Source organism: Artibeus jamaicensis, unplaced genomic scaffold (genome assembly GCF_021234435.1).
Source record: "Artibeus jamaicensis isolate MK-2021 breed Jamaican fruit bat unplaced genomic scaffold, CSHL_Jam_final scaffold_1964, whole genome shotgun sequence".
Classification (NCBI taxonomy): Eukaryota; Metazoa; Chordata; class Mammalia; order Chiroptera; family Phyllostomidae; genus Artibeus; species Artibeus jamaicensis.
This window is the reverse complement of record NW_026522030.1, coordinates 70,434,416-70,447,136: the sequence shown is the minus strand read 5'-3', so window position 1 is coordinate 70,447,136 and position 12,721 is coordinate 70,434,416. Positions and strand designations below refer to the sequence as shown.

The following is a 12,721-nucleotide window of genomic DNA, read 5'->3' as shown; positions in this document are numbered from 1 at the left end:
AGCCCTGGCTGGTGTAGCTCAGTGGATTGAGTGCGGGCCTGCGAACCACATGATCGCAGTTCGATTCCCAGTCAGGGCACATGCCTAGGTTGCAGGCCGGTTCCCTGCAGGCCAGTTCCCAGCAGGGGATGCACAAAAGGCAACCATACATTGATGTTTCTCTCCCTCTCTCTTTCCCTTCCCCTCTAAAGATAAATAAATAATAATAATAATAAAAATCTTTTTAAAAATTATTTTTAAAAAAGTTAATCCTTCCCCTACCCTACAATCTAGCGTTTTCACTCCTAGAGTTTCACCGAAGAGGACTTGTACAAAAATATTAGCAACAGTTTCACTTGTATAAACAAAAACTAGAAACTACTCAAATGTTCACCAAAAGGTGAAAGATAAACTGTGCTATAGCCAAACAATGAAATACTGTTCAGCAATAAAAAAGGAATAAACTCATAATACCTGCTACAACATAAACAACTCTCAAAACAATTGTATTAAGTGGGAAAAAAGACAGACAAAAAAAGAGTGCATACTGTCTGGTTCCATTTGTATATAATTTTAGAAAACTGCAAATGATAATGACAGAAAGCAGGTTAGTGATAACCGAGTACTGGGTGTGGGTGGACAGGGCAGAGCAGAATAGGAGGGAGGATGACAGAGGGCACAGGACGTTAGGGGGAAAGATATGTGTTCCTTACCTTAATTGTGGTAATGATTTCAAGAGCATATTCGTATGTTAAAGGACACAATTTGATGTGTTTTGACCTATGTATATAGCTCAATGTATAACAATAATACCTCAATTAAGATGTTTTTTAAAATAATTAATGATAGTCAGCTAGCCACAGCCGCTACAGCCACCTAACAATAACCAAAGATGGTCCTGATCAAGTATAAGAACACAAGACCTGTACCATTTTTACCATTTTGTCTCAAGAATAAATAATTCTTTAAAAACTCAGATTATTTTAAAATTAAACAAGTTGCACTTCCTGATAAGTTCTTTTAAAACTAAAAGGACTTAGTACAGTGTTAAGCATACACTAGATGTGTACAGAACACACCTGTAAAACCAAACAGATACACCATATATATCTCATATAATGTAAGTCATCAAAATACTTACCAGCAAGTAAAACTTTCATTAGCTTTGCCAATCTTTTTAGTGTAATTACTAAGAAATCTAATAATACTGGTCAGAATTGGAAACAGGATATTCTTCTGGATGCCAAACACTGCAGAAAATTCTACTTGATAAATAAAATGCCATGCTTTTATACCACTAATATAGGGTTACCCACTCTCAAGGCCTATGATTACACAGACATGGCAAATAGCATCAAATAAAAGCTGAAATTAGATCTCATTTAAAATTGGAAATTGTTGGGAACCACCCTGACTGGTTTCAGAAGCTGTAACCGCCCCCCAATCCCTGCCGTGGCTGAGACTGAGTGAGCGACCTTTGGACCATAAGCCGCCAAGGAGACAAAGCTTATCTCCCTGGCAGGACCGCCACTTCTGCTCCTTTTACTTCATCCGTAACTGGCCCCCAACCTTTGATGAGATAGCCAATGACGAGTAAGATTCTCCAAGGGGGGAATGACCTAAGACAGGCACGATCACAGGGAGGCCCCAGGGAAGGACTCGGCGAGCTACAGCAAAAGGGGGTGATGGACCCTCGCCCCTCGGCTTGGACATAGCCTGAGTCCTCATTCTGTGTTCGAGAAGTCTCCTAATCTCCTGGCTGCCTTATTTGCCCTGCCTGACTTAAGCCTAAAACAATGACAGAGGGTGGCGCAGCCCTGTGCTGGAAAGGGTGGGTTGCCAAGGGGGATCAGGCCTAAGAAAGAATATGTAAAATCCTGTAAAACCTGCTTTGCTAAGAATGCTCTCAATTAAATGATAAGGGTCTGAGCAGGAAATGAGTTTGTTTCCCAAAGTTTTGTAGCCCATTAGCTAACAGACCCTGACTCAGAACAGGCCCTCAGAGTTCTTTGTATGCTATCTATCATTTGATCCTTACTGCCTGCCAATGATTAATGAACTTTACCTGTATTCTTGTGCTAACTGAACCCAATAAAAGCCTGTCCAGACAAGGGTCGGTGTGCTCTCCTCTTGAGAGAGTGACCAGACTGCTCTGAGGCCCTCTTCCCTTGAGAGAGTAGCCATACTGTCCCTTTTCCTTCACAGGACTCTGTAGTCCATGTGAATTTGTCTTGTATCTCATCCATAATGCCACAGATACTGGGGGCTGGTGTCCATGGCAGGGAATGTCCAAAAATACATTCTAATAGTATTTTATTACAAACTCTGATCTGTAGGGGTAGGCTATAAAATCATTACAACCCGTATTAGACAAGATCATGCTTGAGTACTCCAAGTTCAGAAAGCCAGGGCTAAGGCATAAATGTCTCTGCCACACCAAACAAATATGGCTAAAACAATAAAGGAATTTAATGGCTCAAGAAACCGGCAGGTCCAGAGATAGGGCAGACTTCATAGTTGATCCATCTATCCATCATAATCCCCTCATAATAGCAAAATAGCTCAGTCATTACAGGAGTCAGGTTACACATCATACCACCCAAAAGAGAGTATACATTTCAATTCTGGCATCCCAAGTAAGAGACTTGATAAGTATTAAGACTGGACTTGCTTAAGCTTATGCCCATCCTAACCAAAGACTGTGACCATGAAAATTTTGTTGCTTATTTTAAGACAGATTGTTCTAAGCCAACCAGAGTGAACCCCAGAGTTGACCAGTGTTGCCTGAAGTCTCCATAATGGTGACTACTGAAAGAAAATCTATGCCCTGTTAGGAAAGGGTAAAGGAGGAAAGGATGCTGGGTAGGCACCCAACAAAGATCAACAATCCTGAAGCAGCTTGCCAAGAGTTGTGGAAATAAGGCATACACATACATGGCAATAGTATGAGCTGTAGTGCATAAGGGCAGAGGAGAAGTAATTATTCATACTCAGAACTGATCATCAAGGAATCAAGGGTTGATAAGGCAATCTATGAGAACAGCACATGAGTGTACAAGCAGAATCAGAGACACGGGGGTTAGGGTTATGTACAAGGAGGACTTATAATGGGATTGTTTTAAATAAACAACAACAAAAGGAATCAGCCCCAGGAGGATGTTAGGAGTCACTAAGTTAAGCAGTACCTCCGAATTCCTATGAGAGAAACAAAAGAGTTTAGCAGTTAGGTACCTTCAACCCTGACCAGGTACAGGATCGCACAGCTGAACGTACTCTTCAATAAGACATGCCCTGAATCATTGTGTGTAAGTGAAAAAACAGCTGCAGTCTCAACTATCTCATGAGTAGTCACCAGGGTCCAGACCCCAGATCTCAGATTATCCTAAAATATATTATATTTATATAAAATGTTTACATGTCATATATATATATTTTTTATTACAAAATCAGAACTGGGCCTCTAGAAAAAAAAGAAAAAAAAAGTTCCAGAAATCTGAAAAAGGAAAACCGTAAGGTCAAAGGAAATGTGAAGTACAGTCAGACAGATATATATAAAGTCAGGTCATCTAGTCCCTGCCCTCTGGATGCCATAACACTGACCACAGCCCAATTTCTTTCCCTTCCCCCTTTCCTGCTACTCCCTAAGCCCTTTCCAGGGTACCTATATTTTTTCTAATTTTCAAAGGTCTGGGAAGGAACAAAGGAACTATAAAGCCCAATTCATCACTATACAAAAGCCTGGCATATTCTCACCAAAATTTACCTTTTGTCATATAGAAGTGGCAGTAACTCTAGGTTTTACTTACACAATTCACAAAAATTAATAAGCAAAATACTCCAACCACTCTCTATTACTTTATAAAATTGGAAGCAAAGATAATGGATCAGTCTGGGTCTAATCAGGAAAGAGAAATCACAGAGCATTTTGAGTAGGGAAAATCAAATACAAAGAATATTCAATATAATGATGGACTAAAGTAACAAGAGGTTAGCCAACGAGAAGTGTAGGTCAGTGGATTGAGGGCAGGCCTGCGAACCAGAGTATCGCAGTTCAATTCCCAGTCAGTGCACATGCCTGCAGTTCCCAGCAGGGGACACATGAGAAACAAACATACATTGATATTTCTCTCCCTCTCTCCGTCCCTTTCCCTCTAAAGGTAAATAAATAAAATCTTAAAAAAAAAACAACTAAAGAATACAGGGATAGTAGGTATCAGCAGCACCTGCTACTCCGAGGGCTGAGATATAGCACCCAAGGAAGAAGAGTACATTCTTTCCCACCCGAGTGAGGTCTAGACCCTGTTGGAGAGTGCATAATTATGGCTCACTAAATGGCAGTGAGGTTTCTGTGGGTGCTGTGCCAGCTGAACTTGCTGAAAATCCACCTTTCTATCTGTTTAACTTTCACTGAGGATATGCTTATTGATTTTAGGGAGAGAGAAAGGAGAAAATAGACAGAGACAGAGAGAGAGAACATTGATCTGCTGCTTCACATACAAGCCCCAACCAGGGATTGAACCAACAACCTTTTGGTGTACGGGAAAACGCTTCAACCAACTGAACCACTCAGCCAGGTCAGAAATCTACACTTTATAACTTGACAAACACCAGCCATGCAGGATGCCATGGAAAGCTGTTCATGAGGAAGTGCCTCACCAGAGGCACTCAGTTACAAAATCACAGGTGGGAGGCACTGTAGCAAGCTGTTGGCAGTTGAGGACTGCTAGCCACAGTGCTATAGGAACAAGCACTGAAGAAGCCACACTTGACAAGGAGCCCTAGTGCTGGAGGAGTCCTGTGTGCCAGGGGCCAAGTGCTGGAGGAAATGCAAGCATCCGGGAGCCCTGCACTGAAAATGCCAAGTGCTGGGGGATCCAATCAAGCTACAGAAGTTGGGCACTGGGAAACCCAAGGGAGTGAAGGAGCTAGAGGATTTATCTTGACATAAAATATCACACTGATCTACTACATAAACAATATAATGCTAAATAGACCTGATGAGCAAGAAGTAGCAAGTACTTTAGATGGTCTCTGTCGCATTTTCTTCTTTTTTTTCCCAAACACTCAAAAATATAAAAAACAGCCCCGGCCAGGTGGTCAGTTGGTCAGAGTATTGTCCTGCACCAAAAGGTTGCAAGTACTATTTCTGGTCAGGGTACATGCTAAGGGTGCAGGTTCAATCCCCAGTCAGGGCCTACAAGGGAGGCAACCGATTGACGTTCCTCTCACATCAATGTTTCTCTTTCTTCCCCACCTCCCTCCCTCTTTCTTCTCCCTGTCCTTCCGTCTCTCTAAAAAATCAATAAACACATCCTTAGGTGAAGATTAAGATATAAATATAGATAAATGTGTATATATATATGTAAAGCATACATATATATATAAAACATTCTTACCTCACAGGTCATACAAACAAGCAACAGGCCAGATTTGGCCCATAAGCCATAGTTTGCCCATTCCTGGTCTGGTGCATTTTGAGCTATCCTCTGCAAGATGACATATAAGTTGCTCCACCTTGCACCACCTACCATGCAAAGAGTCACAACATGCAAAGGTGGAACTTTTTTAATTTTGGAGGCAACATATGCCATATGCGTATGTGCTGCTCTGACTCATCTATAGAGTCTGGTGTAAAGCTGCCTCTTTTGAGTGGGATTAAAACAAGAGAGGCTCTACAGCTCAGATCCTTCAAGAATAAAGGTTTGAACATTTACCAGGTTAAAAAACACCAATCACCTAAAGCCCTTGCTCAGGGCAAAGGAAGTACAGAACAGACAGTGGAAAGAAGCCATAGATATCAATTATGTGGCTAATGAAAGAAACAAGAACTTTAGTAGTTTTATGTAACTGCTTTTTACGCTTACATATTTATGTATGTTAGCAAATTGTCTTCTCTCTCCTTCCCATTTTTATTTTATACACCAGTTGCTGGAACTTAACTTTACAATTTAGTCTTCAGGCAAAGAAATATTCAGTGGGACTATGGCTGATTATTTTAAAGCAATATAGTTGGCAATAAACACAACTCTTGAGACTGTACATCTGCCTATTTTGGGAAAGATTAAAAACTTCTTCATTTGTAAGAAGAATAGCTCTATCTTGTTAGGTGGCCAATGGGTCAAAAAAGAAATCACAAAGAAAATTAGAAAATACCGTGAAATGAATGAAAACAAAAACACAACATATCAAAATCTGTGGGATTTAAACAGTGCTTAAAAAGAAGTTTGTAACTTTGAACACTTGTATTAGAAGAGAATAAAGGTCTCAAATCAATAACGTAAGCTTCTATTTTATGAATCAGAAAAAGAAGAGCAAATTAAACTCAAAGCAAGAAAGAATGATATAATAAAGATTAGAGTAGAAATCAGTGAAACAGAAAAACAATAAATAAAATCAATGAAATGAAGACTTGGTTCTTAATTTATAGTTTAAAATTTTCACATAAAGAAAAATCCATGAACAGGTAACTTCATGGGTGAATTCTATCAAGTACTGAAAGAAGAAATAACACTAATCCTTCACAAACTCTTTTAGAAAATGAGACTGAACACTTTCCAACTCATTCTAAGATGACAGTATTACCATAAAACCAAAGCCAGACAAAGACATCACAAGAAAATTACCCACCAATATTCCTCATGAACATAGATACAAATATCCTAAACAAAATACTAAACCAAATCTAGTAACATGTAAAAAGAATTATATACCGTGACCAAGTGGGATTTATCCCAGGGACACAGAGTTAGTATAATATTTAAAAATCAACTAACCTAATAAATTACATTAATAGAATAAAGAACCACAACCACACGGTCATCTCAATAGATACAGAAGAGCATCCAAAAAAATCCAACATTTATTCATAAGAACCTATTGGAAAAAGGTTAAATGTTTTCCCCCTAAGATCAGGAATAAGTTAAGAATGCCTACTCTCCCCTCTGTCTCCCCACTTCTATTTAGCAATGTATTGGAGGTTATAGGCAAAAAAAAAAAAAAAGGCATCCATATACAAAGGAAAAGTAAAACTGTCTATATTCATATATGACATGTTAGTATATGTAGAAAATTCCAACTAAGTCTCACACTCAAAAAAAAAACCTGCATGAAGGAATAAATATTACAGGATACAGGATCAATATGTGAACATCAACTATATTTCTATATACTGGCAGTGAACCCAAAAATGAAATTTGAAAAAAGTTTATTCACAATAGCATCAAAATGAAACACTTCAAAATACAGTTAAAACAGGTCAACACTTATACACTGAACATTATAAAACATGGCTGACAGAAATTAAAGATCTAAACAAACAGCTACACATTCTGTTCATGTTAAGTTGGCAATTCTCCCCCAAAAAGATTTACAGAGTCAGTGTAATTTCTATTAAAATCCATCACAACAAGCTTTTTGTCACTTTTTTTCATGGAAAAAATGACAAGCTGATACTAACATTTATATATAAGTATAAGAAACCCAAAATAGCCAAAACAATTTGAAAAAAAAAAACAATGAAAGTATTATACTACTAATTTCAAAATTTGCTATAAAGCCACCATAATCAAGACAGCATGTTGCTGGTACAAGAATAGGAATACAGACCATTGAAACAGAAACAAGAGTCTAGAGATAATTTATGGTCAACTGATTTCTGACAAAAGTATCAAGACAACTAAATGAAGAAAGAACAGATTTTTTCCAACAAATAGTGCTGAAACAATTGGATAACCACACAAAAAAAGATGAAGAATTTGGACCCATATTTTATACCGTATACAAAAGTTAACTGAAATTGATCATAAACCTAAAGCATGATCCAAAAAAGGAAATAAACTGATAAACTGCACTTCCTCAAGATTAAACATTTTGTGCTTCAAAAGATAACCTGAAAAAAATGAGAACACAAGTAACAGACTGGGAGAAATCATTTGCAAAACATGTATATGATAATGGGCTTGTATCCAGAATATACAAAAAATGCTTACAAGCTGATAATAAGATAAGCAACCCAATCAGAAAATGGACAAAAGATTTCAATAGACATTTCAAAGACAGTGTAGGAATTGCTAATAAGCACAAGGAAATATGTTCAACATCATTAGCGAATAGGGAAATAGAAACTAAAACTTCAAGGAGATACCACTTCACACCCATTAGGATGGCTATAAGAAAAGACACAATTAACAAGTGAAGATGTGGAAAAACAAACCTGTACACATTGCTGGTGGGAATATATTGTAAAATGGTACAGCTAAACTGGAAAACAGTTTGGCAGTTTTCTAAAAAGTTAAACATGAGCTCACTCTACAGCCCAGCAATTCCACTCATAGGTATCTATTCAAGAAAAATGAAAACATATGTCCACACAAAAACTTGCATACAAATGCTCACAGCAGCATTATTCATAACAGCCAAAAAGTAGGAGTGACTCAAGTTTCCATCAACTGATTAATGAATAAACAAAATGTGACACATCCACACAACGGGATACTAGTCAGCAATAAAGGAGCAAACTATGATACATGCTACAGCATGGATGAATCCGAAAAACATTATGCTAAGTGAAAGAAACCAGACACAAGACAGTACTTATTTTATGAATTCATTTATATGAAATGTCCAGAAAGTCTTTTCTATAGAGACACAAAGCAAACCAATGGGCTGCCTGAGGCTGAAAGCCAGAGCCCGAATTGAGTATGAACTTGCATACGAAAACTTGTTATGGTGATGCAAATGTCTAAAACCTGAATTGTCGTGATCATTGCTCAATTTCAAAATCTACTAAATTTACTAAAAGACACTTAATTCTTTAGAAAACAAAATATATCACTTCAAAAAAAAGTGATTTCCATATGAACTATGCCTTCTTATAATTAGGGAAAAATTACAGATGTTCCTATATTAAGATCTTAACAGGGAAATGATTTCTATGTACCCAGAAGAGTTTCTGAAGAACCTGAAAGAATGAACCAGATAATTTTGCAAGGTCTCTTCCAAACTGAGTCCCCCCCCAAAAAATTTTTTGATATTAGTAGAAAATAAAATGCTGCAGATATGCATTATAGTCTAACTTTTCTGATGAATTTTTAACTTTTTTCTTCTCTACTTATCCATTTTTAGTAAAACACTGCAGACTCAATGTACTTCTCTTACAGGTGTTCATTCATCTTAAAAAGTCAGTTATTTAGGATCCACAAACAAGAACAGAGACTATACATACCTCAGCATAAAGTTTTTTTTAATTAAAAAAATTTTTATTGATTTTAGAAAGAAAGAAAAAGGGGAAACATTATATGTGCCCTGACCAGGGATCAAACCTGAAAACTTGGTATATTAGAATGACACTCTAACCAACTGAGCTACCCAGCCAGGGCCTAAAATAAAATTTTATAAATCCATTTGGTGCTGATTTCAAGCCTGATTTGAGGCTTCACCACTACCAACTTGGAACTGCCACATATGTGAGATTTCTCTGGCACTCTCTGCAGCCTAGCTAATCAGTCCAACTTTCTACCGCCCAGGCTGGCCTCCCTGTAGCTGGTTTTCATAAATACAAAATTTGTATAATTGTTACTGGAACTACTTGCTGAAATGTGGAACTAGTTTAAAATCCCATTTATTTTAAAATGTACACACACACTTTCACGTGCATGCAGCAACATATCTTCCACACCCAGCCAATCAATCAAGTTAATGCTTTTTATTAAAGAACAGAACAAAAAATTCTAATATACAGTTTCCCTCTCTTTACTGAAACCTTAGAAAATGTTTTTCAAGAAATCAAGAGGAATATGACTGAATAATGAAACATGAATTAATATGTATAATATACCAAAGTATAATTAGTCCAATTCTAAAGAAGCTGGATCTAACTTTTACTCTGGGGTAAAAAGGCCTTTGATATAACTAGGAAAACCAAATTCTTTTCTGATGTAGTCTTTCTTGTATGTGTACATGAGTAATGTATATGTGTGCTTATTTCCATGTGAATCAATTTGGTTTAAGCTTAATGGATAAAGTCACAGTGAACATGTTTCTATCTAAGCTTATGTAATAAATGATCCCAGCACATGGTATGAATTCTATCATTTGAAACAACCTTTCCTCCCCTCTTGAGGGAAGTAATGAAAAAATGTGCTGAGCCACACATTACTGAAGGTGAGTGATACCTATGAATAGCTGAAGTCGGGTGGCTTAAAAGTGCACTGCTCTTCTGCTGGTAAGTCAATCACATCTCAGTTAAGATGCATTAAATGGGACATAGGTTAGAGTAAATCCAGGAGCCCCGGAGCTTTCCAAGTTTCAGATTAGGACAAAGACACAGGCACACACAGGTCTCGGCCAGAAAATTCCCTGGCCTCTTTCCTTAAAATTCTGGTCTCCAACTTCTCATATTTCGAAAACTTCAAATCTTCTCCCCCACTGCCCTCCAGACCTCTAGCCCAAACAACATGACTATAGAGGACTGTAAACGCTCCCACTTAAAAAATACACACACGCATGGCATAGCAACAAACAACACCCCTAAAAAAAATCTCTCTAGGGCTTCGGCCCCCGTTTGGCCTTGCATTCAAAGAGTTGTGGGGAGACGATAGTCCATCAGAAGCCTCCCACTGGGACGAAAGACCTGAAGGGCGAGAGGGGTAACAGCTGCGGCTCTGGCTCCTCTAATTGGGCCTCGCCCATGGCGCTGGGTGGTACACAAAGCATGTCAACTACTGTAGAGGGTGATGGGTTGAAGAGGCGAGCTTTTCACAGCTCCCACGGAAGCAGGGTGAAGAAATTCACCTCTGCTCCCCTCCTTCAAGAGGATATGGCTGCCTGCCTCAATAAACAGAAAGAACCAAAATGCTAACTCCCAGCTCCCACCCTCTCTCGGTGGGTTCCCTTTCATTTGACCCCTCCCCTGGCCCCGCTGCTTGGGGGGCTACTCTGCTCATGGCCACGCCCCCACGGCAGCCCCGCCCCTCTGCAAGCTGGCCCCACCTCACTCCCTACCCACTTTCCCTCTCGCCTAAGGCACACCGCGGGAGCTTAGCTCGCTCACCTACAGAGGCACAGCATGGTGGGCGTTCTCGCGAGTCTCCCCTCCCTACCCTCACCCCGAGGCTGACTCGTGGGCCACATAACCACCCCAAGGGAAGCAGCCGTCTTCCCTCTCTTCTGTGGCCTCTCTTACCTAGTAGTCTGCGGCAGAGCTCCTCCAGCAGTCGGGGCAGTGGCGGACAGGACGCCACCGCCTGAATTCTGTGGCTTGAAAATTTGGCTTTGCCTAGGACTAGTTGTTTTGTTTTGACTTTTTGGAATTTTCCCGCGGTGGCTGGGCTGTGGAGTCGCGCGTGCGTACCCGTGCGCACCCGCAGTGCACTCTGGGGCCTTGCGAAGCGCCCCCGGCGGCGACGCGGGAAAATTCTGACCCGGACTCGTGGGGGCGGGGCAGGAGACTGTCACCGGCTCCCCAGGAAGTTGGCTAGGCGAGGCGCTCAGGGGCTAGTGAAGTCCTGTGGCTACTGTAGTTTAACTCCCCTGCCTCTGTGCTGGAGTTGTTGGTGATCCACTACCCCGCAGGAAGACCTGCAGAAGAAAAACCCGGGGTTTTTAATCGGGTTGGTGCCTAATTATTTCAACATTCTTTTCACAGTGCGGGGGAGGTAAGATGGAAATTAGGTTGTTTTTTTTTTTAATTGAGTCTTTGTCAAGGGGATAAAACCACTAAAAAGGCCTAGAATATGATTTATAGCTGTGGTCACACACACAAAAAAGGGATCTTTCTTGAGTTAATAACACTTCCACCTGGACCCTGCTGCCAATCAGTTTCATACAGTGTTTGATTCGCGTTCAAATCAGTTCAAAGCTGTATTTAAACCACTTAAATAAAAGAAAAGCAGCATTTTCTGTAAACCTCATTCATGGCAATAGTAATAGCTTGTCTAGATGCATTTTCTATTCTAGAATTTAGTAGTGCAGAAGGTTTTTCATAGATGTTGAAATTCTAAAATAATAATAGTGATAATAATTTTAAGCTTTTATTTTATTTTTAGAGAGAGGGGAAGGGAGAATCATCAATGTGTGGTTGCCCCTCCCGCGCCCCCTACTGGGGACCTGGCCTGCAACCCAGGCATGTGCCCTCAGTGTGAATGGAAACGGCAACCCTTTGATTATGTCTGGCACTCAATCCACTGAACCATATAAATTGAGGAGCCTAACCTTCAGTTTCAGTTTTTTAAATCAGTGCCTCATTATCATAAAACTACAACTTAAAAGGTTCTTTAAAAATTTTTTTCTACAAAGCAGTGTATGCAGGCATGGGATAAAAACAAACACTCCCAGCCATCTAAAATGAAGGGAATACCCATTTTACCAGAGAGTAAATTGAATTCAAACATTAGATAATTTACCAAGATAAACACCTTGCGACAAAGTTAATATGAAGGTTAGTGGTCCAACAACATTTTTTTTAAATTAAAGGGCAATGTCAAAGGATCTACAACAACTGCTGAAAGAATCAGGTGTTACATCCAGTCTTGAAAATACTCCGCGGCAAGTAAAAAGGTCTGTGCTTTCTTGATGTGTACGTAGTTAAATGTGGCCCTTCGTAGAGAGATAGATGCTTGAGTAACACTCAGCACCTTGACCCTAAGAAAAAAGTCATTGTGTTTGTGGTGACAAATGTGAGCAAGTTAGTGATTAAATTTTGTATTTACCAGCAAAAAAAAAAAAAAAAGGAATTAAACCATGT

General features: G+C 39.4%; 1 protein-coding gene across 3 annotated transcripts in view; it reads right to left on the bottom strand.

The window, feature by feature from the left end:
• FANCC (FA complementation group C) overlaps positions 1-11,330 on the bottom strand; it is a 305,923-nt gene extending 294,593 nt beyond the window's left edge. For all 3 annotated transcript variants that reach the window (XM_053656528.1, XM_037133335.2, XM_037133336.2), the window contains exon 1: positions 11,162-11,330. The gene's annotated coding sequence lies outside the window, so the exon portion shown is untranslated. The remainder of the gene's footprint in view (positions 1-11,161) is intronic.
• Positions 11,331-12,721: the final 1,391 nt, after the last annotated feature.